The sequence below is a fragment of the Dromiciops gliroides genome, chromosome 3 (assembly GCF_019393635.1).
Source record: "Dromiciops gliroides isolate mDroGli1 chromosome 3, mDroGli1.pri, whole genome shotgun sequence".
In the NCBI taxonomy this organism is placed as follows: domain Eukaryota; kingdom Metazoa; phylum Chordata; class Mammalia; order Microbiotheria; family Microbiotheriidae; genus Dromiciops; species Dromiciops gliroides.
In genome coordinates, this window is record NC_057863.1 from 177,209,469 (window position 1) to 177,234,815 (window position 25,347).

Consider the following 25,347-nt stretch of genomic DNA (forward strand, 5'->3'; position numbering starts at 1 on the left):
TTAGTGAGGCAATTGGGGTTAAGTGACTTGCCCAGGGTCACACAGCTAGTAAGTGTTAAGTGTCTGAGGCCGGATCTGAACTCAGGTCTTCCTGACTCCAGGGCTGGTGCTCTATCCACTGCGCCATCTAGCTGCCCCAGTGTCTGATATTTCTTGACTCCTTTGGGGGTTTTCTTGGCAAAGACACTGGAGTAGTTTGCCATTTCCTTATCCAATTCATTTTACAGATGAGGAAACTGAGGCAAACAGGGTTAAGTGACTTGCCTGGGGTCACACAGCTAGTAAGTGTATGAGGCTGGATTTTAACTCAGGAAGGGAAGTCTTCCTGACTTTAGGCCCAGTGCACTACCCATTGTGCCACCTAGTTGTGCCCCATAGCATTCTTAACAGGGATTTATCATTGAAAGAAAAAGTATTCACAGAAATAATGAAATCCACCCCTTGCATTCAACCTGAATGTAGAAAGGAAAATTGTTGATTCCATTTGAACAATCTACAAATGACACTTTAAGTCATGCAAAATACTTTTCTCACAGTGACTCCCTGAGGTAGAAAATAAAAGATTATTACCATCTTTTTCAATGAGACACCAAGATCTTAGATGTTCAGTGATTTATCTGTGGTCAAACTATTAAGCTAGAACTGTCTAAAGAAGAATTGAAATCTAGTCCAAATCTGCCTGCTACACTATACTGAACATCCATAGTTTGTGGTACTTTCTTTCATTCATTTAACAAGCATTTATTAAGTGTCTGTTGTTTACCAGGCTCTGGACTAGATTCTGGGAAAAGAGAAATGAAACAGAAGTAAAGTACCCATATCATCTCTTCAGCAACTGCTAGTTCATCTCTTGAAACTTAACTAGAGGAAACATATGCTATAGTTAATCTTCTGTTTTTAAGGAATTCAGATATCAGTTGCAAAAGGATCCAAATATAGTTATGCCATCTTACTTGCTGTCAAACTTCCTGCTAGTTTATTAACCTTGAAAATACTTTTAAAAAGTATTTTTTTGTATCTGTTTTTAAACGAGTCATATCATTTCCCATTCTTGAATCAATTCAAAAGATGCTGGATTGTATTCTGCTGAGTTGCCCTTGGTTATCTTAAGAAGTTATTTTGGGGGGATATTTCTGGGTTGCATACATTTCCTAATATCATCAGACTACTTTAGGAAATGACCCAGAAAAGATGCCCATCAATTGGGGAACAAGATATGGTATATGATTGTAACAGAATACTATTGTGCTATGAGAAATGACAAGCAGGATGATTTCAGGAAAACCCAGAAAGACTTATATGAACTGATGCAGAGTGAAGTGAACAGAACCAGGAGAACCCTGTACACAGTAATAGCAATGTTGTACAATGATCAACTATGAGTGACTTTGCTATTCTCAGAAATAAAATGATCCAAGACAGTGACAAAGGACTCATGATGAAAAAATGCTATCCACATCCAGAGAAAGAACTGATTAAGTCTGAGTGTAGATCAAAGCCTACTGGTTTTTTTTTTCTTTTTTGGTCTGTCTTCTTTTATAACATTACTAATATGAAAATATGATTTTTAAAAAATGTGTTTTGGATGATCACATATAACATATCAAATTGCTTACTGTCTTGGGGAGAGGAATGGAAAGAATTTTGAATTCAAAATTTAAAAAAAATAAAGATTCCCTCTTTGAAGCAATTTACATATGAGTGAGGTCCAAGCATTGTCCCCCTCCCGACCATTCTCCCCCACTCCAGTGTAAAAGCTCTTTCTGGAGTACTCTTCTTCATGTGAGATAATTGTTCCCATTCTTCCCTCTCCATTCCCCCTTCTCCCAGAGCATCCATTTTTCTTACCTATACATTTTATTTTCTGTTATTTAAATTATGTGGTCACCAACAGTTGTTTGTGGCAACCAAATTGTGTTATCTAAATTATCAGGGGACTGGGTAGGCTTTCTAAAAATATTACTACTTATATATATATATATATATTAATTGCGTATGTATATAATAAAGGTTTTTATACCCAGTTTAGTCAGTAAAAAGTATTTATTATTAAAGTATTAAATATTAGAAGAGTATTGACCATGTTGCAGTTAACCAAGCCAAAAAGCCCCTCAGGGCTTATGTTCTAAGAAAGAGAGAGCACATTTCCTAACAGCTACCCTGTCCTAAGAGGGGCTCTCTCACCAACAGATAGAAGGTCTAGACCGGTGTGTGTTCCAAGATGGTGCCAACCAGGAGCCTCCTGTATTCTTTTCTTTGATCCTGTTTCGATAGAGGTGTGTCACTACACACTGATCAAAGCTAATTGGTTAGTATCATTCAATTCCATTGGTTGGAGTGACTTGAGGGTGGACCATATTAAAATGAGTTCTAACATGGCTTCATGGCCTAATGAGAGAGACTCCATGAAGGGCAAAGTCAAAGTCCAGATAGGTGGCTTAATATTATCAGTTCAATGTGCTAGTCACAAAGATTCTATCTCCATTTCTATTGTATGCCCTGCACAGGATTAGGACTTGAAAGAGTCAAAAACTGGGCTTTCTGAAGTGGGGGGTAGAAAAGGCTAAAACTGGGTCCCCAAGAAATTTGCTATGACTAATTATTTTCTCACAATCTACATCTTCCCAACATAATCAACTCACTCCCACACCCTCTTTCTAAGTAGAATCCTTCTAACCGCCCTAATAAGGTTAAACTTCTTAGAAGTTACATGTATCATCTTCCCATTTAGAAAAGTAAAGTTTAATCTATTGAGTTCCTTAGATTTTTCTTCCATGTTTACCTTTTTATCCTTCTCTTGAGTCTTGTATTGAAAGTCAGATTTTCTATTCCTCTCTGGTCTTTTTATCAGGAATGCTTGAAAGTTCTATTCATTAAAATCTGTTTTTTCGAAAGAACTGTGGAGTATAGATGCTGATTGAACCATATTATTTCTTTTGTTTTGGGTGCTGTTGTTTTTTTTTTTCTTCTATTTTGAGGTTTTGCATTACTGCTCTGATTCTTTCTCTTGAACAGGATTATGCAGAAATAGGATTAATGTTATTATGTGTATTATATATATCTATATCTATATGTATATGTATAGAGATATATAGATATAACCTATATCAGATTACTGCTGTCTAGGGGAGGGGGGAGGGAGGGGTGGGAGGGAGAAAAATCTGAAATTGTAAAGCATGTATAAACAAAAGTTGAGAACTATCTTTACAGTAATGGAAAAAATAAAATACCTCATACATTTAAAAAAAATCTGTTTTTTCCCTGAAGCATTATATTAATTTTTGCACATAGGTTATTCTTGACTGTAATCCCAGCTCTTTTTGTCTTCTGGATATTATATTCCAAGTCCTCTGCTTCTTTAATGTGGTAGCTGGTAAATCTTGTGTGATCCTAACTGTGGCTCCATGGTATTTGGAATAGTTTCTTTCTAGTTGCTGAAGTATTTCTTTTTTTACCTGAGAGCTCTGGAATTTGGCTGTAATATGCTGGGAGTTTTCATTTTGGGATCTCTTTCAAGTGATACTTGGAGATTCTTATAATGTCTATTTTATTCTCTGCTGGTGCAGTTTTTCCTTGATAATTCTCGAAATCTGATGTTTTTGGCTCTTTCTTTGATCATATATTTCAGGTTAGTCCAATAGTCTTAAATTATGTCTTCTCAATCTATTTTCCAGGTCAGTTGTTTGTCCAATGGGATATTTCACATTTTCTTCTACTTTTATATTCTTTTGATTTTGCTTTTAATGTTTCTTGGTGTCTTGTGGAGTCATTAGCTTTTACTTGCCCAATTCTATTTTTAAGGAATTATTCTCTTCAGGGAAATTTTTCATCTCTTTTTCCATGTGGCCAATTCTGCTTTTTAAGGAGTTATTTTCTTCAGTATTTTTGGTGCCCCATTTTACTAAGCTGCTAATTGACTTTTCATAATTTTCTTCCCTTGCATTTCTTTACCAAAATCTTTCTCTACCACTCATTTGGTTTTGAAAATATTTTTTTAGCCATTCTAGGAATTCCTGTTGGGCTTATGTCCAATTTTTTTTCATTGACTTTCCTTATAGTTATTTTTACTTTATTGTCTTCTGAGTTTGTGTCTTGATCACAGTAGATTTTTATGGCCAGGTTCTTTTTCTGTTGTTTGCTCATTTTTTCTACCCTTTTTCTCGATTTTAAATGTTATTTTAAAGCTGGACTCTATTCTGGTATGGGGTGGGAGGGCACTGTCCTCAAGCTTTAGGCTTTTTCATACTGCTCTTTACAGAGCTGGTTTGGGGGGTTTGGAAGTTTTCAGTGCCTCCAAAGTGGTGTTATCTGGAGTGAGGTGTGGGCACTGCTCTCCTTGTCTGTACCATAGTACATACATAGCACATGCTTAGCCTTTACCAAAGCACTGACCAAAAGCCATACTGTTCCTCACTACTTTTGCTTCTTCCTGGCTAAAAGTGCTCTTCTCTGCCCTTGAACTATGACACAAAAGTGGAATATAGGAAATGGAGCTGCAACACAATCTGATCCTACATCCAGTGCTAAGACAGGAATTCCCTATAATCTCTTTCTGACCAGTTGCCAGGTTCCCTTACCATCTCTGGCTTGAAAGTTCCCTAAGATGCTGCTTTTTCTGTCACTACCACCTACTTCTATCATTGGTGTTTCATCCCCATGAACTCTGGGCCAGCCTCCACCCCTGTGATACAGATGTCTCTTTCTGACTTCCTAACTTGTCTTGGGCTGGAAGAATGTCTCACTCTGACCTTTTGTTGTCTCTACCACTCTACCAATTTGATTTAGGTGTAGGAAGTTGTTGGAAGGGAATGTTGTGAAAGTTCAGCTGAGTGCTCTCTTTACTCTGCCATCTTGACTCTGCCCCCCAAAAAGTCCTCTATAGGATTTAAATGTCTCTAGAGCTTTGAACATATCTTGAATTGCTTTCCTACATGTTTTCATCCTTCCTATTTCTTACCTACCTTTCGTGGTCTACACCACTCAAAAGTGTGAGAAAATATTGCCTTTAACAGACAGATGTATTACGAATCCAATAAACAAGCATTGAATACCTGCTTCTTCCAGTATTGCATTCCCTTCTACCTATTGGGGAATAGTAAAACTATGTAGTGGGAAAATATAAAGGGTATAATAATAATAATAATGAGAAGATAATAATTTCTCTTCCCTTTGCCAACTAAGTGTCACTTCATGCTAGATAAGGGGCAGCAGAAATTCTGTGGACTTGTTTCCTTTGAATTTGGAGACATAACATTTAAGCATTCTTTTTGTTAAAAACATATGTGTGTGTTTTACAAATAACAATTTTATTACACACAAACACACATATATAGGTATGTATATATATTGTGTCCCATTTTAATTGTAAAGGATTTTGTGGGAAATAGTAAATCAAGATAGGCCAATTTTCTCTGAAGGAAAGATTTATATTTATCTATATGCGTCACTTCCTTACAATAGAGAGTGGGAGTGTTATAATTTTAATATATATAATAACTTACTGAAATTGGTCCTGCTCTGAGTTTGTATTTTAAGTTCATAACCACCAAATTAGTCAAGCATTTGTGTGAGTCAGGATTTGTAATAATGAGAGCTTAAACACTAAAAAAAAGCATTTCTGCTTCCCACATAATTGAAAATTTGACTTTCTTTATGAAAATTATTTTTATCATTGAAGAACTGTATATTATTTAGTTGAGATAGATTCTTTTTTCCCTCCTCTTAACGCCTTCTTTCACTGACTATGGAAAACCACACCAGACAGTTTTACTTTCCATACCAACAGGCATCATATTTTACCTGGTAATGTTAAAAAAATAAGTGATGCAATTGTAATGCACCTAATGATGAAATTATGATTCCCCTTGAGCCATTTAACTTAAAGGAAATATTATGATTATTCAATAATCAGTCAGCTAATAACATTAAATACATACTATGGAGATACAGCTATAAGTAAAAGAAAAACAGTCCCTGGAGCTTACATTGTCATGGGGGAAGACAGCATGTAAAAAGAAGCTGAGGGGGCAGCTAGGTGGCACAGTGGATAAAGCACTGGCCCTGGATTCAGGAGGACCTGAGTTCAAATCCAGCTTCAGACACTCTTGACACTTACCAGCTGTGTGACCCTGGGCAAGTCACTTAACCCCCATTGCCCCACAAAAAAAAAAGAAGCTGAAAGGAGAAGGTATGTGGGGAAAAGTATGTGAAGCAGGGTCTTTATGCATAAGTTTGGTGAGAAATGAAGAACTGGCTTTCCTGTGTTCCCTCCTCCAGGGAGGAACCATCTACTCACAGAGACTGAGGTTGTATGCTTTTGTTTTATTGTCTAATCATATTGAGAGTCAACCACCCTTGCAGGGCAAGATATTTGTCCCAGTAACTTGGGGGTAACTTGAATTGTATGCCATTTCTCCAGAGAAGAAACAAATTTGCCCACTTGAGGAAAATTATTGCCATCGAGAAAATTTGACCTCCTTGACATAGAAAGGACAATTTAATCACAATCTATCTAATGATAAGCCACCAAAACATGCTTTTTCACCCCTCTACAAGTTAGACATTTTCTTTTTAATTTTCAATTTATATTTAAATATCCCACTGTTATTTTTCTTTACAAGGAGCTAACCAAACTCAGGAGCAAAGAGAAAACCTGGGAGGGGGTGCATAAAAAATAACTGCATCACTGTGTAGATTTATTTGATTAAGGAAATTGCCTACTAACAACAAATCACCTTTTCCTTAGTTAAATTTGGTTAGTGTTGATTGTCATTTGGGAATTTCAAAAGAATGCAACTTGATCAAATCATTTCCCTGCCATCATGAAGCAGGTTTCCAGTAATGTCTTCAAAGTCTTAAACTGACAATTAGTACAATTAGCTGAATAATCTCATAATTAATCCCAATAATTGTCTATGAATCAGATGCTATGGGGAAAATTAGTATTAGCCAGAAGACCATCAGTATTATCTAAGTAGCTGATATGACTTTATTCTTGAAACTGCTGACTTTCTAATATGTAGTCATTAGCTGATGAATAAAACATGTCAACCACATTTGACACATTTGACAATTTAATCTTCATATATTATGTGTATGAAACATAATGGGGACAGCTAGGTGGTGCAGTGGTTAAAGCACTTGGCCCAGGATTCAGGAGGACTCAAGTTCAAATCTGGCCTCAAACACTTGACACTTATTAGCTATGTGACCCGGGCAAGTCACTTAACTCTCATTGCCTGAAAAAAGGAAGGAAGGAAGGAAGAAAGAAAGAAAATATATGACCAGGGGAAAATTTGGCTAGACAAAGGAAGATGTCAATGTAGCAGTGTGGTATAACTGACAAATTAAATTCAACCGTTATTAAATGTTTATTATGTGCCAGTCACTGGGCTGGGGACACAAAAAGCAAAAAATCACACATCCTTGTTTCTCAAGGTATTTATATCCTACTAGAAGGGATACAACATGTATACAGATAGGCCAGATCCAAACAACGTGCTTTAGGAAAATTTGAGGACTATTTTGGAATATAAAAAAAGCATCAACAAACTTTTTGTTAATTTGTTGTTAATTTTATGTTTGTGTGATATATAATTATATTTTATACATATATCAAACATAGATATATATACATACATATATGACATATATCATGTCAATTTTCTATATTATTCCATTTAGACATACCTGGATATATTCTAATACCTATAATTTAGTTTTTAAATCTTTAATCACTGTTTTATAAATAAACGTATGCATATAAATTTATATGAATACTATATGACAACTTTGTTTAAATATAATTATTATATAAATAAGACTAAATAACTCATATATGCACAACACATATATTTATGTGTGTATATAAATACATACATACCTCCTGAACCTTCCCCGCACACCCTCCCCCACCTTAAAATTTTTTTTTCCAGATTAAACATTTTTATTTAGATTTTTCTGTTCCAATTTCTATCCCTCCCTCTCTCTTTCCCCTCCTCCCTCCCTGAGGTGACAAACAATCTGATATGGGTTAGAAATATATGATCATGCAAAACATCATATTTGTCACTTAATGAAATATGTGAAAAACTTGCATGCTTCACTCTGTTCCATCAATATCAGTTCTTTCTTTGGAGGTGTTAATTGAAAGAAAGAGAAGCTGGGGTGTAGTAAGCCCATTGTTAAATTTTCAGTGTGAGGATTGACACCTCAGAAATCAGCAAAGCTACAAATCAGAGCTGATTTATTGGTTTCTTGATGGTCTAGCTTTAAGAACATGATGGAGAAAATGGTAATAATGAAGATGAAACTTACAAGTACATTGGATTTTTCAGAGAGCTGGGTTGTCAAACAATTACCAGCATGTTTGTGGGAAGAACACAGTATCTTAGGAGCTAGCTAGGTGATGAAGTGATTAGAGGACTGGCCCTGGAGTCAGGAGGACCTAAATTCAAATGTAACCTTAGACACTTACTAGTTGTATGACCTGGGAAAGTTGCTGACCCCAATTGCCGCCCCCCCAAAAATCCCAATATATTATCTTGGGGATTCTTGAAAGGAAATGGTATTTGAAAACCTCATGGAAGAAATAACACTTGAGCTGGACCTTGAATAAAGAGAAGGATTTTGATAGGGGAATGAGAAGAGATTGTATTCCAGGGCTGAGAAACTCATGGGAAGAAGGTATCACAGAACACAACTGTAATTTGTTCAGCATTACAGCCATCAATCTAATTGATACAAACCCAAGTCCTCCAATTGAAGCACACTTTCTAATACATGAGGACATGAAAGGGAGTGATACTGACAAGGTAGGTGGGAGCCTTAAATGCCAAGCTAATGAATGTATATTTTGTTTTTGAGATAGTTGGAAATGAATGAGGGTTTTGGTAAGGAGGACATCCTGGTCTGTCCTGTACACTTGTAAAGATTATTTTAGCAACTTTGTGAAGGATGGATAATAGGAAGTGAGAGCCTGAAACCCATACTTGAATGAATGTTGAGCCTAGGAATCAAAAGCTGTGAGCCTATATTTCTTCTTCCTCATCACTTTGACAGAAGAAGGGGCTCAATACAGTTTTCCTCCTCATTTCTCACTAGCTACATTACTTTTGGATTTCTTTGGAACTCTTCATCATGCCTTTCTTCCCCAAGAAACTCACCATTGGGAAATCTCATTAGAGATAGACAAGATTGAATCTGCCTGGTACTCATATCCTCTCAGTACCCTGTGATTATACCCTTTCGTTGGAAAGGCAGGGCCATAGGCTCCAGAGCCACAATTTAAAGGGGGGGGGGGCAATACAGCATAATATTTTTTCCTCATTTTCCACCAGCTATACTGCTTTTGAATTTCTTTAAAACTCACATCTCCTTTTTAGCTTCCTTCTATGCATTGTCTCCTCCCATTCGATTTTAAGCTCTTTGAGGACAGGGACTTTTATTTGCTTTTATTTTCATTTGTACCCTCAGCATTTAAAATAATACCTACCACATAGTAGGTACTTAATAAATGTTCATGGGACTGACTGATTCCTACTTGGCTGATCTGCATGGGGCAGCATACATTTGGCTCCCCCATCTTACTTTCAAACCATTCCTCTGTCATCATACATTAGAGACTTTTCCTCTTGAAATCCATGAATCAAAAACTCATGACACAATCGCTCCAAAAAACATCCAAATAATGCCATAGGACAATGTCTGGAGCAGCAAAACCCACAGAAGAATGTGCTGAAATCATCTTCTAACCAAGAACAGCTTGGAAGGTCAGAAGGAGGGGAGCTGCTGTGCTGATACAGGAGTAGAGTCCAACCCCACAGTCACCCTGACACAGATCCAGTCCCAGGAAGGCCTCACCAGAGAAGAAGACCCCCAGAGCCTCTGAATCAGCTGAAGTGCCAATGTCGTCTGGAACTAAGCTTACAATTTAGTGAAAGGACTGAGCCCTTGCCGGGGGGAGACTACAGGGGTCTATGCTGGTGCTGAGGCAGAACTTGGGTTTTTCACCCCTGCTGGGAACCAGGAAGTAGCTTGAGTAGCAGTGGCCCAGGTGGGGTAGGGGCACAGGCTCATCAGAGCTGACAAACCACAACACACAAAGCTGGTTGATTAGCAAGTTGGTCTGGGGTCATCTACAGAGCAGGGAATAGGCCAGGTGAGTGAAGAACCTGCTCCTCCTTAAATCATACCACCTGGAATTCTGAAGTTTGGGATACTGCAGCCTGGAAATAGTGCCCCACTTTAAGGAGCTAAAAGTCTAGTCAAAGAAGGCAAGATGATCAGACAGAGAAAGGTGAGGACCATAGAAAGTTCTTTAGTGACAAGGAAGATCAAAGCGCACCCTCAGAGGAAGATGTCAACATCAGGGCTCCTATATCTAAAGCTTCAAGAAAAATATGAATTGGTCTCAGGCTGTAGAGGCACTCAAAAAGGACATTGAAGATAAATTTAGAGAGGTAGAGGAGAAAAATGGAAAGAGAAATGAGGGTGATGCAGGAAAGACATGAGAAAAAATGTCAAAAGCTTGAAAAGCCAATGGAAAAGCTCTCTGATGAAATAATTACCTAAGAATTAGGATTGAACAAATGGAAGCTAGTGACTTTATGAGAAACAAGACACAATAAAGCAAATCCAAATGAAGAAAAAAATAGAGGGCAATGTGAAATATCTCCTTGGAAAAACTGCTGACCTGGAAAATAGGTCCAGGAGAGAAAATTTGGAAATTATTGGTCTACCTGAAAACCATGATCAAGGAAAGAGCTTAGACCATCATCTTCCAGATATTCTCAGGGAACATTGCCCTGAAGTTCTAGAAGCAGAAGCTAAAATAGAAATGGAAAGAATCCCTGATCACCCCCAGAAAGAGATCCCAAAAGGAACTCTAGTAATATTATAGCCAAATTCCAGAGCTCTCAGGTCAAGGAGAAAATATTACAAGCTGCCAAAAAGAAAAAATTCAAGTATTGTGGAGCCCCAGTCTAGGATAGCACAAGATATAGCAGCTTCACATTAAAGGACCGAAGGACATGGAGTATGATATTTCAGAGGGCAAAGGAATTGGGATTACAACCAAGAATCATGTACCTAGCAAAAATGATCATAATCTTTCAGAGGAAAAAATGGACTTTAATGAAAAAGAAGACTTTCAAGTATTCATGATGAAAAGACCTGAACTGAATGGCAAATTCGACTTTCAAATACAAGACCCTGGGGAACCATAAAAAATGGGAGTTGGGGACATACCTGGGGTCGTGCAGTGGGTGACTGTCATGTGTCTGAGGACAGGTTTTAGCTGGATCCCCCTGGGTCCCAGGGTGGATGGTTTGTCCACTGTGTCACCTAACTGCCCCATGATGACATCTTTAGGGTTAAATTGAGGTATGAGGGGAATGCACTGGGGGAAGGGAAAAGGGCAGAGGTGAAATCGTACATGAAAGAAACAGGAAAAGGCTTTATGGAGTGGGGGAAGAGATGGGGGAGGATCAGGGCAGTAAATGAATTTTACACTCATCAGAAAAGGCTCAAAGACCTTAAATCACCAGAGTTGCCTCAAGGATGAACTAACACACACACCCAACTGCTTGGAGTAATCTGTTTAATCTGGCAATAAATAAGCCTAACACTCATCAGATTGGTTCAAAGACCTCAATCTCATTAGAATTGGCTCAAGGAGGGAATAACATACACACTCAATTGAATGGAACAATCTCTCTAACCCTGCAGGAAAATAGGAGGAGAAGGGGATAAGAGAGAGGGCAAAAAGAAGGAAAGGGCAGATTGGGGGAGGGGACAGACAGAAACAAATCCCTGTTGAAGAGGGATACGGATAAAAGAAGATGGATAATAGAATATATATCATGGAAAGGGAATAGGATGGAAGGAAACAGTTAACAATAGGAATCATGAAAAGGAGAAAAAAGAGGGAAAATTATACAAAAAATATTATAGCAACTCTTTGTGGTGGCTAAGAATTGCGACTCAACGGACATGTCCATCAATGAGGAATGACAAAAGAAGCTGTGGTTTTTGATTGTGTGGAATGGTCTTGTGCTATAGGAAATGGACAAACAGGATGATCCCAGAAAAACCTGGAAAGACTCATAAACTGATGTATAGTGAAGTGAGCAGAGCTTGGGCGGACATTGTGCATAGTGACAGTAGTATTGTTCAATGAGCAATTGTGAATGACTTAACTACTCTTCAGCAATGCAATGATCTAAGACTATTCCCACGGGACTAATGATGAAGTTTACTGTCCACTCCAGAAAGAACTGATAAAAAGAACACTTGTGGATTGTACATAGTAGTAGGCCTCCATGAGTCGAGGATGACCACGAATCAGTGCCTTTGAAGAGCCAAGGCACAGTGTGGCTGTGCAGTCCGATAAGGGGAGCCACAGCTCCTGAGTGACCTTATAACCAGTAACTGCCGCATCCCGTGTTGTATCTACCCATGAGGAGTAGCTGGAGTGTCCCTCTCCAGGGGTCTGGCCTGGGTGGATCAATATGGAAAACAAGCTGTTGCCCATGCAGCAGGTTTTCCCCCTCTCCATGACACTGGTGGATCCAAAGGAGAGGCAGAACCAATACAGTTTGGCACCAGTGAGGCCGCAGGAGTTGCCAGAGGGATGTGATGTTCAACATCCAACTGCCTAAGGGACTCTGACTCCTGATTTTTCCTCAGGCTTAACTTCTGAAGTCTTTCCCATATATGGGTATAGCTGCAAGGCAGCAGAGGTTTAAAATCAGGGTTTCCTTCCCTTAGGCAGGTGGCCTGCCAAGGCTAACGAGCCCCACCTGCCCAAAGCAACTGGTTTTAAGGCACCAGTGACTCGCCTTTGCCCTTCTCCTGTTAGTGGAAACAGTTCTGCCACAAGAAAGGCCAGGAGTTGGGCTTTGGTTGTCAGAGGCTATTTGAGACACATGCTATTGGAGCATTTTATAGAGAGTGGGAGGTTATTCCCACTCCCACCCCAGTATGACAAACCTTTGGAACCAGATTGTACATATATAACCTATATCAGATTGGTTGCTGTCTTGGGGAGGGGGGAGGAAAGGGAGAGAGGGAGAAAAATTTGGAAATCCAAATGAATGTTGAAAACTACCCTTACATATAACTGGAAAAAATTAAATAAATTGTTTGTTGCTAAAAAAAATTAAAAAAAAAGAAATCCATGTATCTGCTCCCTCTCATTCCTTGTTGTTGCCATCTATGAACTTTTGTACCACTCCTGCAACTTTCTTGATTACTTTATGAAAGTACCTCACTCAGTCTCTTTTTTACCTCATCCCTTTTTGTGATCATGAATTGTTTCAGGACTTCTCCCACTGAACGGAGTTAGGCTCAGAATTAAACAGGAGAAAAGTAGATTGGATTGCCTTCAGAAAATTGCAAAATTCCTTTAAAGACCCCAAGATTCTCTCAGAAACAAAGACCTATTCTTCTACAAGTGTCTGGGAGACATAAAACACAACAGTCTAAAGCTGAGGTGTCCACAGTACTCCTGTGTGAGGCCAGAACCATATTAAAATGTAATTGGTAAATATTTAACAAAATAAAATAAAACTAAAAGAAAACATAGATAACATTATATTTTAAAACCAAGTCAGTGGATAGTCCCTACCCAAACTATTTGAGTTCTACTACTCTGAAAATTGAAAATTAATATTCCACAGGGGGTAATGGATAGGTGGATGGTGGATGTGAGGTTGTTACAATAATAGGAACTTCAGAAAAGATGTCATCAGAGAATATATAATAGGAAAAGATGAGCTGGTCACACTATGAAGAATGATGGGGTGAAGATATCAGGTGATATGAAGAAAGTTCTCCAGCATGTTGGGTAGATCCCTTCTGGAGAACTTATGGAAGGACAAGAATTCCATAAGATAGGCAAGCACAGATGGGATCTGTTGGATCAGTGTCCCAATGATGAGACCAAAGATCTATCTTATATGAGAAAATAATGATTAATAATGGATTTCTGGGAGAAACCCAGATATTAGTTTAGCTGCTCTTTCCCCTTCCCCAGAAACCAACCTGGATGAGCCTTCAGCTTAACAAAAAGAATGCAGATTGATTCTTCTGATTAGCTAGGGGAAGAAGCATAGCTAGATGGTTGGAATCTGATTTCTAGACCACCCCCCCTCACCCAGGTCATGTCAATAAATGGAACGGAATGATGTGCTAACCAATTAGCTTAGATAAATGTGTGGTGACCTGCCTCTACCAGAAAGAGGATAAAGTATCTGGGGACACTGTTTCTTTTTCTTTTAGCTTTTCTTCCTGGGACTCTTACTCTCCAAGCTGGGGATGTAATTGTTTAGGCTTGTAAGCCTATGACTAATGGGGAAGTCAAGGAGACATGTGGTCAATACTTTATTAATATATGATATTGATTAATAATAGATGCTTACTGCCAAACTGTTGCAAAAGGCCTGTAAGCCTGTGACTAATGGGGAAGTCAAGGAGACACATGGTCAATACTTTTTATTTAATTAATTAATTTATTTTTTTGCCAGGCAATAGGGGTTAAGTGACTTGCCCAGGGTCACACAGCTAGTAAGTGTCAAGTGTCTGAGGCCAGATTTGAACTCAGGTACTTCTGAATCCAGGGCCAGTGCTTTATCCACTGTGCCACCTAGCTGCCCCAATACTTTATTAATATGTGATATTAATTAATAATAGATGCTTACTTCCAAACTGTTGCAATAGCCATTAATTTATAAGTAGCGGTATTTTAGAAACCCCAGCCTAGTCCAACAATATTTTAAATAATATACTTTGAGACCTTAAACTTTAGCAGAAGTGAAAAACAATCCTTAAACTTTAGATACTAGAACCAAAGATTCCAGGAAAAAAAAAAAACAATCGCTTTTTCCTACCTCACGAATGTGATGTTGCCAGGATACTTAGACCAGGGGTCATACAGACTCTAGGATGTTTAGAGACAGTTTCATCTATGATGTAAGCACTGATAAGCATATCAAGGTCTTCAAGGAACAAAAATTATATGTGAGTTCCATACTTTCACGTCAGCAAGATGTGAACGTCATTTGACCCCTGGATGCCCCCTCCCAATACTCCCTCCATGGTAGTTTTTGCAATATCATTACTCTTGGCATGTAGCCTTCTTTGTCTGAAACTGCACAAAGGTCAACTCTCCTTCCGTTCAGAGAGGCAGTCTCCATGTTACCACTGTCTCCCGGCCATGCATTCCTCTCTCCTATTAAATCTCTCTATTTCATAAGATTTGCTATGAGCCTGCTAATTCCCAAATCAGCTCCCATGTCATTTACTATTTCCGTCTTTCTGCATTTGACTATGAGGGGTTTTTTTTTGTTCTAATACATAGTCAATTGTTATGTAGGGCCCATGTACTAATTTTTTTTTTTTTTGGTGAGGCAATTGGGGTTAAGTGACTTGCCCAGGGTCCTACAACTAGTAAGTGTCAAGTGTCTGATATCGGATTTGAACTCAGGTCCTCCTGAATCCAGGGCCAGTGCTCTATCCACTGTGCCACCTAGCTGCCCTCCCATATACTTCTGAGAAAAAGATATATTCCTTTCTATTCCTGTTCAGTTTTCTTCAGAGGTCTATCATATTTAATTTTTGTAAAATTCTATTCACCTTAACTTCTTTGTTATTTATCTAGTTCTGAGAGGGAGAGGTTGAGGGCCCCCACTAATTTAGTTTTACTGTCTATTTCTTCCTGTAACAACTTCTTCTCTAAGAATGTGGATGCTGTACCACTTGGTGCATTTATTTAATATTGATTTACTTTTAGTATTGATATTCATTGTTTATGTTACCTTTTATCAAGATGTAGTTTCCTTTCTTATCTCTTTTAATTAGGTCTATTTTTACTTTTACTTTGTCTGACATAAGGATTGCTACCCCTGCTTTTTTACTTCAGCTGAAGTATAATATATTCTGCTTGCAGCCTTTTATCTGTACTCTGTGTGTATCTCTCTGGTTCAAATGTGTTTTTTTTGTTTTTTTTTGTAAACAACATATTGTACAATTCTGGTTTTTAATTCATTCTGCTATCTGCTTCCCTTGTATGGAACAGCACATTCCATTCACATTCACAGTTATGATTACTAACTGTATATTTCCCTGCATCCTATTTTCCCCCTTGTTTATACTTTTTCCTTTCCCCATGTTCTTTCTCACCAGTGTTTTTCTCCTGGCCACCACCTACCTTAATCTACACTCCCTTCTATCATCCAACCTGCCTTTTGCCTTTTCCCCTTTTCCCTCCTAGTTTTACCCTCTTTTTTTTTTTTTTTGGTGACACAATTGGGGTTAAGTGACTTGCCCAGAGTTAAACATCTAGTAAGTGTCAATGTTCTGAGGCTGGATTTGAACTCAGGTCCTCCTGAATCCAGGGCCAGTGCTCTATCCACTGCGCCACCTAGCTGCCCCCTTACCCTCTATCAGCACACTACCCTTTTCTTTCTCCTTTCCCCTCCTACTTCCCTACAGGGTAAGATAAAATTCTATACCCAAGTGAGTGTATATGTTATTTCCTCTTTGAGCCAAATCATATGAGAGTAAGATTGAAACAATGCTCATTCCTCCCTTCTTTCCCTCTATTGTAATAGGTCTTTTGTGTCTCTTCATGTGATGTGATTTACCCCATTCTGCCTTCCCTTTCCTTTTCTCCCTTTTTTGTCCCCCCTTAAGGTTTGGGTTTTTTATCACATCAAAATCAACTTATACCCACACCCTCTATATGTACTCCTATCTGTCCCAATAAAGATAAAGAGTTACAAGTGTCTTCTTTCCATGTATGTATGTAAACATTTATACCTTATTGAATAACATGTTTTACCTTTTTATGCTTCTCTGGAGTCTTATATTTGTAGATTGAATTTTGTGTTCAGTCCTGGCCTTTTTATTAGGAAAGTTTTAAAGTCCCCTATTTCAATGAATGCCCATCTTTTCCTCTGAAAGATTGTAATTAATTTTGTGGCATAGTACATCCTTGTTTGTAATCCAAGTTTCTTTACAGTTTGGAATATCATATTCCAAGCCCTTTGATCCTTTAATTTTGAAGTTGACAGGTCCTGTGAAATCCTCATTTTTGCTCCTTTATATTTAAATTGTTTCTTTCTGGCTGCTCATAATATTTTCTCCTTTACATGATAATTGTGGAACTTGGCTATGATATTCCTTGGAGTTTTCCTTTTGGGATCTCTCAGGAAGTGAGATGACTATTCAATGACTATTTTTTCCTCTGGTTCTACAACATTGGGGAAATTCTCCTTGATAATGTTATGAAATATGCTATCCAGGCTCTTTTTTTGATCATGGTCCTGAGATTGTCCCATTATCCTTAAATTGTCCCTCCTGGATCTATTTTCTGGGTCTGTTGTTTTTCTGAAGAGGTATTTTACATTTTTTTCTACTTTTATATTCTTTCGATTCTACTTGTTGTCTCATTGAGTCAACTTCCACCTGCTCAATTCTGATTATTAAGGAATTATTTTCCCCAGTCAGCTTTTGCATCTCCCTTTTCCATTTGTCCAATTGCAATTTTAAAAGGAATCATTTTCTTTTTCAAAGCTATTGACTTTATCTTATATAACTCTGATTTCTTTTCCCAATTTTCCTTCTACCTCTCTTATTTGGTTTATAAAATCCTTTTTTGAGTTCTTCCAAGAGGGTTTTTTGGTCTTAAGACCAATACCTCTTCCTATATAAGGCATTTTGACATTGCTGTCTGCCTCTGAGTTTTGATCCTTCCTGTTGCCATAGTGATTTTCTATGATGAGGGTTTTTTCTGTTTCTTACTCATATTTTAGCCTTTTTGTGCCTTTGAAAGTTGAGTTCTGCTCCTGGAGTACAGCATGCACTGTCTCAAGGCTTCTTTTGCTGAGTGCCAGGGGTCCAGTCACTGGCTTTCTGCTCTGAGGCCTCAGCCACTTGTAGCTTGCTCACTGCACTGGAGTGGCTCAGCCTAGTTGGGCCTATTAGAGGCCTCACCTCAGGTCTCATGTGCCCACTAGAGTGCTGAGCTAGGACCTTGGGTCCTCAGCTGCTGATCTGTGCTGTGGCTAAGAGCCTTTTGCTGGCTTGCCCAGACACCTTGAGTGCTGAGTTGTGCTCCCCTTTTACCCAGGTGAGATAGACCTTTCCTGAAGACCTTGTAGTTTATCTTAAGCTGGAAGATTGTTTCAAGTCCCTCTTTTTGTAGGTTTTACAACTCCAGAATCCAGTGAGAGGCTTAATTTAATGTTGTTTCTGAGGGAAATTTGGGAGAGCTCAGGCAAATTCCTGGCTTCACTCTGCCATCTTGGCTCTGCCTGGCATTTATTTCAAAAACAACAAAAAATACCTTATCAGAAGAGTCAGTATAGTATGGGAGATAGAGTACAAAATATGGAGTAAGAAAACCTGGGTTTGAATCCTGCCTCAAACATGTAATAGCTCTGTGTCCCAGGAGTATGACTTAATCTCTCTGAGCCTCTGTTTTCTCATTTGTAAAATGAAAGGATTGTACTCAATGCTATGTAATATTCCTTTTAGCTCTGAATCTATAATCTGCTGTAGCATCCTAATTTTATAGATGATGAATGGAAGACAGAATGATTGGGGAGCTGGGATTTCAACTCAAATCCTCCAACCCCAAATCCAGCACTCTCTTCTTTATACTATATTTGTCTTTGTAAGTTATTCAGTTAACTGGCATTTATCAAGTACCTATTATATGCCAGGCTCTCTGTGACGGGCTGGGTATGCAAAGAAAGGCACATATTAGTCTCCATTCTCAAAGAGCTCATGCTCTAATAGGGAAGGTAACAACAATTATATACAAACCAGATAGATGCAGGATAGTCTCAGAATGGAGGTACTAAGATTCAGGAGGACTGAGAAAGCTTTCTGGTAGAAAGTGGGACTGTATCCTTTAAATACTCCCTTTCTCAATTCTTGCTCCATCTGTTCCCAACTTTTTATTCTTTATTCTCACATCCCACCAGAATTATGGCAGATGACCTAGGCTTCAACTGCAATGAAAAAACTGGAATATGTGAGAAGTCTTGAATTTGGAAGTACAACGCTCAGATGAAAATCCAAGCTCTTCTTCTAACTACCATCTTAGACATATTGTTTTTACTTATGAGTATCACCCTCTTCTTTTGTAAAATGAGGGTATTAGATCACTGATGAACAGGAGCCTGGAAAAATGGAGGCTTCTAAAAAAGCTAATCATAGAGATTGTAGTAGTCTAAGAAGAAGTATGAAGTAATTACATTCAATTAAAAACAAAACAAAATGGGGCAGCTAGGTGGCACAGTGGATAAAGCACTGGCCCTGGATTCAGGAGGACCTGAGTTCAAATCTGGAAGCAAACACTTAACACTTACTAGTTGTGTGACCCTGGGCATGCCACTTAACCCTCATTGCCCCACAAAAACAAAAACAAAAAACCCCTCTCTTACTATAGTAAGACCATGTGGACTCAGCTGTTGTTTTCATTGGGCCTCTGTCAAGAAGCTGCTAGTTGCCAAAGGCCAACTAACCTCATCTTGGTTGGGGTAGGGGGAGATTATCAACAAATAAAGTCTCTTTTCAGTTATTTGTTATTGTTCACTCATTTTGATTGTGTCTGACTCTCCATGACCTGATTAGAGGTTTTCTTGGCAGAGATACTGGAGTGGTTTGCCATTTCCTTCGGCTCATTTTACAGATGAGGAACTGAGGCAATCAAGGTTAAGTGACTTGCCCAGCTAGTAAGTGTTTGAGGCCAGATTTACACTCAGGAAGAAGAATCTTCCTGACTCCAGGACTGGTACTCTGTCACCTGTATAACTTAGCTGCTCCCTCTTTTTTTTTTTGCACAGGCAATGTGGGTTAAGTGACTTGCCCAGGGTCACACAACTAGTAAGTGTCAAGTGTCTGAGGCTGGGTTTGAACTCAGGTCTTCCTGAATCCAGGGCCAGTGCTTTATCCACTGTGCCACCTAGCTTCCTCCCACTGCTCCCTCTTTTAAGGGACCACATCCAAAAAAGGTGGATTGGAGAGATCAATGGGAAAATGGGCAGAGCAGATGAGAGTAAGAAGTGGCCACAAGAACCTCAAGAAATAATGAAAGGGGACTGAGGATCTGGCTTTCAGCAAGCATAAAAGGCAAAGGGAATTTTGAGGTGACCTAGATAGAATGCATGATGTTAGATTCTTTGCCAGATGACAGCTATGTAGGTACAAAATGCAAACCGACCTTCCTAGAGGAGAATGTATAAGGGCCAGAGGGATGTATCTCCATTTTCCAGGTTATCAAGGCATTTCACTGAAAAATGGAAGGGAGGACTTCGAGGTAAAAGAATACAAATCAGAGGGAAATGGATCTAAAGCAGCAGAAAGAGATCCTGATCTGTGTTAGGAGTCGGGAGGATAGAATAATGGAAGGAATAAGGGAAGCAGGATTAATGAACACTGAGTGTTAATAGTGCTAATATGAGGTTTTACCCATAGTGGGAGGAACTGGACCCTCTGGGGACAAAGAAAGCCATTTGAGTGTTAAGAAATGGTGAAGAGTCATAGGTCGATAGTGAGGGAGAAACTATCCCTTAAGGGTCAGGGGAAGAAAAGATGAGCACTAGAAGTTAGTACTTACTGATGGGGAACCAAGGCTGTGCTTTGTTGATGTGACATTACCAATAATGAGGGCATTCTCTTCCTGGGACATTTGCCTCAGACATCATAAAGACTAGAAAGACTTGTCAAACCTAATTACCATTATCTCCTTCTGGTGATTTATGTACGAACAAATGATATTGCCAGAAGGAACTTAGAAAGCATTGCTAGGGATTGTGAAATGGATTGTGAATTGCCAGGCAAGAAACTGAAGACCTTTGGGGCACAGGTGGTATTCTCATCACTGCTCCTGTGGCCTTGAGGGGAGAGAGACAGATGTGAGAAAGGTACAGCTGACTAAGAAGATAGTGCCTGAAAATGAGATTTGAATTTTTGCACCACAAACTAAAAAGTAGGGGTGATGATTCCTTGCTAGGGAAGGAGAGTACATCTAACAAAGTCTGGTGAAATACTTATTTGCTTAGAATCTTGCAGAGTTAATCAAGATGTTTTAAACCTGAAAAGGGAAAGCAGGAGAAATGTCTATCTATAATCTACTCACACAGAAACTATAGCAAATTTATTGTTGTTGTTAGATCATTTCAGTCATGTCAGAATCTCTGTGACCCACTTTGGGTTGTGGGTTTTTTTTGTTTTGTTTTGTTTTTTGGCAAAGGTCCTGAAGTGGTTTGCCATTTCCTTCCAGCTCATTTTACAGATGAGGAAACTGAGGCAAATAGAAATTAAGTGACTTGTCTAGAGTCACACAGCTAGTAAGTATCTGAGACCAGATTTGAACTCAGGTTCTCTTGATCACAGGGTTGGCACTCTATCCACTGCACCACCTAGCTGCCCAAACTATAGGGAGTAAGCATTTAAAATAGAGAGAGAATAGTAAGTAGAGATACTCAGTAATTCACAGGAATGACCTTTTTACAAAAGGAGCTGCATTTTCATGTAGAGTCATCTTTTTTATTGTACTATTATGGAAATACTTGTTTTGTTCCTTGAATTGAAAAAAAAATTGTTTTAAAAAGGACTGAGATAAAGTTCATGATCTCAGATTTATAAAGTAATATCAAGATTAACTAAAGATCCTCATATAAGGAGCAAATGTGGCCCCATAGTTTTCACTGAGATGAGCCCTCTAACCCATTATATGACCCTGAAAGGATATACTTTATTCAAGAGGAACAGAATAGAGCAAAGTGAGTCTGGGGAGCAGCATTTATTTATTAGGAAAATATTGTCATGTGAAGAAATCCAGGCTCTAGAAGTGGGGCAGATTGGTGTAAAACATTTGAGTAAATATGAACTGGGGGTTACAGAAGCAATGTTTTGGTGGGGCTATCGAGGCAACCCAAAGAGTAGGAAGAAATAAGTGAGTTCAGCCTCATGTGGTGATGGGAGACAATTTTTCTGTACATCTTCAGAAGAACTGGTCATTTCCTGCCTCACTTTGACGATTTTTTCCTTCAGAAGGTGGAGAAAATGATGTGAGGAATTGGTATTCTGGGTCTGATTCTGGTGAACAATGATGATCTAATTGCTGAAGTAAAATGATGAGAACTTTGAATTCACAAAAGAGTAGAGCAAAGTGGTGCTTTTGGATTTGGGGAGGAAGGATTTTATAGGGTTTGGAGAAGATAGGAGTCCATGACCTAAAATTACACAGATGAAGTCAGTCCAAGAGGGATGGGTAGGTAGCCCTCAAGAATAAAACTCTAAAGACAAAAAGATAAAGATGAGCAACTGCAAGTAGGAGAGCGGTCTTTTCTTTCTTTTTCTGTCTTTCTTCTTTCCTTCCTTTCCTTTCCTTTCCTTTCCTTTCCTTTCCTTTCCTTTCCTTTCCTTTCCTTTCCTTTCCTTTCCTTTCCTTTCCTTTCCTTTCCTTTCCTTTCCTTTCCTTTCCTTTCCTTTCCTTTCCTTTCCTTTCCTTTCCTTTCCTTCCCTTCCTTTCCCTTCCTTTCCCTTCCTTTCCCTTCCTTTCCCTTCCTTTCCCTTCCTTTCCCTTCCTTTCCCTTCCTTTCCCTTCCTTTCCCTTCCTTTCCCTTCCTTTCCCTTCCTTTCCCTTCCTTTCCCTTCCTTTCCCTTCCTTTCCCTTCCTTTTCCTTCCTTTTCCTTCCTTTCCTTCCTTCCTTCCTTCCTTCCTTCCTTTCCTCCCTTCTCCTCCCTCCCTTCTCCTCCCTCCCTCTCTGTCTGTGTCTGACTGTGTCTGGCTGTCTCTGTCTCTGTGTCTCTCTCTCTCTGTCTCTTTGCGTGTGTGTGTGTGTGTGTGTGTGTGTGTGTGTGTGTGTGTGTGTGTCTTTCTCTGTGTCTCTATCTCCATCTCTGTCTCTCTCTCTCTGGCCATCAGGATTAAGTGACTTGCCCAGGGTCACATGGCTAGTAAGTTTCTGGGTTCAAATTTGAACTCAGGTCCTCCTGATTCTAGGGCCTATGCTCTATCCACTGCCTCACTTAGCTGCCCCAGGGAAAAGTATTTTAAAAGATTTGTATGGCCATTACAAAGTACTCCTCAACCAACAGACATGTATAGGATATGGAATTCACATAATAAGGATATAGCATGCATATATATATATATATATATATATATATATATACTATGGAAATCTAAATTGGAGAGCATCCAAAGGAGAGCACCCAGGTTAATAGTTTTTGATACCGTATCATGCTTAAATCAGTTGAGGATGTTTAACCTGATGAGAGGACATGGTGGGGACATGATAGCTCATTTGAAAGGCTATATTTTGAAAGAGGGAGGCACCTAGGTGATGCTGCAATAGATAGAATGCTAGGCTTGGAGTCAGAAAGAATTGTGTTCCTGAATTCAAATCCGGTCTCAGACACATGACCCTGGGCAAGTCACTTAAACCTGTTTGCCTCAGTTTCCCCATCTGTAAAATGGAGGAAGAAATGTCAAACCACTTCAATATCTTTGCCAAGAAAACCTCAAATGGGGTCACAAAGAGTCTGACACAACAGATATGAATGAAAAACAAAAAAGTTGAGGAACTGGGAGGTAAGGTTGTTTTAAGGAGTATCAAAGTGCACGTATGTTAAAGTTCCCTACAGACTGTGAGCCCAGGACTGAACTCATTGAGTAAAGAAAGGGAGTGTCCCAGAGGTCAATAGACAACAGCTACCAGAATAATAACTCTTATTAATTTTACAACATGTGAATTAGGCCTAGAAATAAATGTCTCTTAAATCAAGTTGCTTATAGGATCAAAGACTATTATAATCAGAGCCACTATGACCCATTGTGATGCATTGTTGTTTAGGAATTGGAAGTATAGGGTGTCCCAAAACTCTTAATAGAGATTAATTTATTTAGGCTGTATTCTTGTTGCAGAGAACTTCTTGTATAAATTCTGTATATTGTAATGGAATTTTGCCCATACTGTTAAGTAACAAAGTGATTGTAAAACCTTTTGATTAAATGAAGAATTTTGCAAGTGTTTAATAGCAACCTGTAAAATACACTTCCACTTCTTACAAAAAAAATCATTTAAAAATTTAATAAGCTTGTATTATTTATTATTACCTTTGGTGTGCCAAGCACTTTGCAAATATTTTCTCATTTTATCCTCACAATCACCCTGGGAGGTAAGTGGTATTATTACCTTTATTTTATGGTGGACAAAACTGAGGTAAATAGATTAAGAGAAGTGCCTTGCGTCACAAAGAGTCTGAGGTCAACTTTGAACTCAGTCTTCTTGACTCCCAAGCCCAGGACTCTATCCACAGTACCACTTTGCAGCCTTAAAATACCTTTGTATTGTGTGATCATATTTAAATTATATCATGTAATCTTTTTAAAAAAAATTTTTATATCATATAATCTTTATGAGGCAGCATGATATAGTTGAAAGAATAATTGGTATGGAGTTGAGAGACCTGGATTGGAATCCCAACCCTGAAACTCACTTGAATAATCTTGGATTAGTCACTTAACCTTGAGTATGTCCCCTCAAGTGTGAAAAAGAAACAATAATTCTTGCCTTTTTACTGTCTTCTTCAAGGGTTTTTGTGAGTAAAGTCTTTTCTAAGCCTTAAAGTGCTACATACACATGAGACAATATTATCATTTATTTTTATTTGTTAGAGGTAACTTAGGGTCATTGAAAGAGTACACCCTCATCTTTGGTTCAGAAGTCCTGAATTAAAGTACCAGAGCTGACACTTTCCAGCTGTGCAACCTCAGAAAAATTACTTCACCTTCCTGAGTTTCAGTTTCCTTGACTATAAAATGGGGATAATTAGTCATGGAAGAACGCTGCAGTTGTTAGGAAAGCACTTTGTAAAACTTCAAGTGCTGTCTCCGAGTTAAAAGGGTTTTTCGTTTTTTCAGAGAAGCTCAGGATCAGTAGGCTGCCTCTTTAGCTTGGCTTTGTCCTTCAAAGTAGAAGTTATTATTGATATTCACCTCATTCTTGTCTTTTTCAGTGGAGTTCAGTGAGAAATAGTCCCGGAACAAGTCTCTGTTCTGATATCAGTCTTTTATATTTAATATTTTATAGATGACTAATATAGCTATTGTTCTCATCTTCCTGATGGCATGCCTAGAGAAATGATAGGATCTCTGCTCTTACTAATCAAGCATTTACTCATTGGGTTTACATACCATAATGCTCAGAACTGTCTTTTGAGGAAGTCAACTCCTCCAGTTGAGTGGGACAACTTCTTCAAGCATTTAACTGAGAAAGCTTGGCAAACAGAGTACCTCTCTTCTGTAGATGCCAAGAATGGGACTTG

General features: G+C 38.6%; 1 protein-coding gene across 2 annotated transcripts in view; it reads left to right on the top strand.

Moving 5' to 3' along the window:
* Positions 1–25,347, top strand: part of MCF2L (MCF.2 cell line derived transforming sequence like) — a 397,307-nt gene that overhangs the window by 94,606 nt on the left and 277,354 nt on the right. The window lies entirely within an intron of this gene.